Here is a 3,977-nt window from a genome sequence, read left to right as displayed (position 1 = left end):
TCCACAAAGTTGATATATGATTGTGAAGTCTCAATAAATTTCACCCTGAATGGACAGAGGTGCTGTCAAGCTGTATCATCTTTAGAATGAAGGCAGAAGATCCTGGCACAATTCACTTCTAATTAAATTTTACTCTCCATTGAACATTCTGCTGAAGTCCAAGCTGCTGGCCACAGAGGAGAGCCTAAGGCTGTGGTGCTACCCCCGATGTGTCTAGTGGCCCTTCCACATTTCTGTAACTGTCCTTGTGTCTTATCACCTCATCAAAGCACCAAGCTCCTTTCTTAACACCCTGAGGAAAAAAACAGGCATGCTGTGTGTTACTCCTGGATCTAGCTTAATGGTGAACCTTTCTAAATCCAGGATTTAGTTGCTTTAAATTATGGATGATGACAGAAACCAAGAGAACAAGCATACAGTATTAAAGATTTACACAGCTCCCCCAACTTCTATAAACAGATGTTCAAATACTGTATTTTGTTATACTTTTTAAAACTAAAGAAATATACATCCTGTTTAAAAAGAGTAACTGTAAGCATACTGCTTTTTAGATAGAACTTTTGTTATAAAACAAATAGCAATTTATACAGCTTATGACGGTATCACTTTTTCATATATGGAAGGAGGAGGCAATTAAACATTTACAAAGCCTTCTTAATCAATAACCCCTAACCTTCTCTGCTCTGGTACCTGTGGTTATAAATTAGAAGGTGTTTGTGACTCTTACATTGTTATTAATGTTCTCACCATTACAATGTCTTATGCACACCTGCTTTAACTCCATATTTAGGCTGCACTTTCACCATGGCAGAAAAATTTGAAGGTTCAAATTTTGTGCAGAATCTTTCACAAAGTGACACCAGATTCTCAGGGGAATTACATGTGACAAGTCACCATGAAGAACTGTTCCCCACAAGAAGTAACCTGATGTGATCTTTTACCCACAAACATAGAGGAGCATATGTAGCAGTAAGGCACAGCTTGTAGGTCACAATGAGATTGAGAGAACCTCTGGAGATCAGGATCAGCCAAAGCAGGTTGATGAGGACTGTCCAGCCAAGCTTTGAATACCTCCATTGACTGAGACTCCACAACCTTCCTGGGCAGTCTGTTCCAGTGTCTGACCACATGCACTCTAAAAATATTTTCCCCTCAGCTTAAATGATATTTGCTGTATTTCAGTTTGCATGCATAGTCTCGTCCTGTCACTGGACAGATTCCTGACTATTCTGTGCTTGCATCAGAGGAATGAGAAATCAAATCCAATGCAATTTCTTACCAGCTGCTGACTGAGGCCAGACACAGATCCCCCAGAGACTGGGTTTGTGAAAGTAAATCACACTAGCAAAGACCAAGGAAAAAAAGGTATTGCACATCCTTTGTTTCAAGGTCCTCTGACCAATTCATCAGCTGTGCCACATTTTCTGGGGTTTCCTTGTGCTGCTGCTATGCCTGCAGAAATCCTCTTTGTTGCCCTTCATGTGCCTTGCCAGATTAACCTCTAAATTGACTTTACTAAGTCCAACCCTGCACATTTTGAAAAAGTCTCTCTGTTTATCCTGGGACACTTGTCCCTGCCTGCACTCCATGTACACCTTCTTGTTACACTCCAGTTTTGCCAGGAGTTCCTTGTTCATCAGAGGAGGTCCAGCCACCTTTACATGACCTCCTACTGAAACAGATCAGCAAGTCTTGAACTTGAGTAGATGATCTTTAAAAATTAACTGACTGATCTTCCTCTCCTCTCCTCTCCTCTCCTCTCCTCTCCTCTCCTCTCCTCTCCTCTCCTCTCCTCTCCTCTCCTCTCCTCTCCTCTCCTCTCCTCTCCTCTCCTCTCCTCTCCTCTCCTCTCCTCTCCTCTCCTCTCCTCTCCTCTCCTCTCCTCTCCCCCAATAATAGTCTTCCAAGCAATTCTCTGAACAGTCCAAAATCTGTTCTTCTGAAGTCTAGGGTTGTGATCCTGTCATTTCCCTGGCTCTCTCAGGATCCCAAACTTCAGGGATCACAGGGTCACAGCAGTCAAATCTGTCCCCAGCCTTCACATCCCAACCAGTTCTTCCTTGTCTATAAACACAGAAATCTTTTGAGATAAAAGCACAGCAAATAAGCAAACTAATCTCCTACAGAGGGAGACAATAGCTCCAAGCTGAGCCTGAAGTCATATTCTGTGTGAAGCTGACACAGAGAATCTGCAATGTAGTATACAGATATAATCCTGGCTTGGATTCTAGTATAAGGATAAATTGCTATTTCTAACAAAAAAGTATTACAGGATAAAATTTACTGAAATATGAGCCATAGTGCTTCTGGCATGCCTTCTGGAGTTGATAACCCTGTAACACTGTTAAGTAACTAAAAAATTGCTAAGAAATCATGTAGGAGAAAAGTACTCTTCCATTTTTTTTTTCTCCTCATTTAAGTTTGAGTAGTTTGTCCAAGGTTTTAGGCACGGAAGTAGGAAAACATCAAAATCTAATTTCAGGGTCTATTTCCACATCCAGTCAGTGGAATAATCAATAATTCAGAAGCAGATTTTAGACCAAAGTTTAGTGTTTTGAGAAACATCTTCTACAATCTGAACTTGACATAACATTTGTGTGCACACAAAGGTGTTTCACTATAACATCACTTTCAAACAACTGAAGTAAATTTTCCTTTTCTCTTAGCAAAAATGTTAAAGTAATTAGTCTTCAAAACCTAACTAATTCTGGCATCCTAAAATATTATTCATTCTAAGCAAAAGAAAACATTTCCCACAAATAAAACTAAAAATATCTTTAAGAGAGAGATTTTATCAGCTGATGTTGAAAACATGATTATCTTGGCATAAGAGTAAAGAAATGTATATGGATTAGTTATATGTTCCAAGATCACCATGATCAGCTTGTTCAACAGAAGCAAACACTGGTCTCACTTGACAGCTTCCCCCCTGTTGATGGTGGCTCTATTTATTGTCACAAATGAAGATTCTCAGCAGAGTAGTATGCATGGTAACAGGCTTGCATATTTTCCTATGAAAAATGTAAAAGTGCAGACTGGCAGTGTTAGCAAAGATAGGTTATGACTGCTTGGACTTTTAATCTATTAAAATATAAAGAGTATATTGGTAAAAACAAACATTGGAAAGGTTTCAAGTCTGTAAATCTTACCTACTACTTTGTTCTTATTATTTTCATGCCTATTGTGTGCCTTTCTTCACATGCTTTATAACAAGAAAGTAGACAAAGACTTTTTCTTAAGACCCTGAAGAAGTTGAGTGGGATCTTGAGTCTGGGGACATCAGAGAAAATAATGTAGTATTTCGTCATTTTGGTTATGAGAAGAGAAATAACAGAACCCCAGCTCAGCTGCTCTTTGACACTTTGTTTCAAAGACATTTGTAGAAAGGAGACCCTTATGCAAGAAGACAAATACCTTCAGTGACTATAAAACCCTAGATAACTTTGATGTTTGAGAAAAAAAGCTGACATAAAATTATCTTCTGGGTTTCTACAGCTGGCTGAACAAATCTTTGACTCAACCCTTCATAGTGATGTAGAACATGAATGGGCATGATATTATGTAGCACAATTATAAGGCTTAAGAAGCTTATATTTTAAAGCAATTCCAGGTGCTTAGATAAGAGAAAATGTCTAAAAGTAGCTGCTCTTATTGTTATTGTTGTTATTACTATTAATATTTTGATGATTATCCAAATCAGTTAGTTTGTAAAAAAAATTAATCTTGTTTTTTTATATCATAACAGAAGGCTAAAAAAGAAGGCTGAGACAGAAAATAAAAGTTAGATGACCAGAATATTGGTACATTCACATATTTTAGTCAGTTAAAACCTCTGATCACAATTGTTCACCTGTTTTCCCTGTACTTAGTGACATTTCCATTAAGTATGAGAAGATGTGACTACTGAGCAAAGTTCTTCTGGATAAAATGGCTTTTACAAGTCAAATCTAAGATTTTTTTTTTTTTTTACACAAGTC

At 38.0% G+C, this 3,977-nt stretch overlaps 1 long non-coding RNA gene across 1 annotated transcript; it reads right to left on the bottom strand.

Moving 5' to 3' along the window:
- Positions 1–2,020: 2,020 nt before the first annotated feature.
- Positions 2,021–3,268, bottom strand: LOC137466687 (uncharacterized). Its single transcript, XR_010995264.1, has 3 exons — positions 3,150–3,268; positions 2,767–3,035; positions 2,021–2,055 (listed from the first exon to the last, which is right to left on the bottom strand). It is a non-coding gene; the product is annotated as an uncharacterized lncRNA (long non-coding RNA).
- Between the last annotated feature and the right edge of the window lie 709 nt (positions 3,269–3,977).

This window comes from Anomalospiza imberbis, chromosome 2 (assembly GCF_031753505.1).
Source record: "Anomalospiza imberbis isolate Cuckoo-Finch-1a 21T00152 chromosome 2, ASM3175350v1, whole genome shotgun sequence".
NCBI classification, from domain to species: Eukaryota; Metazoa; Chordata; class Aves; order Passeriformes; family Viduidae; genus Anomalospiza; species Anomalospiza imberbis.
This window is presented reverse-complemented; position numbering and strand designations above follow the sequence as displayed.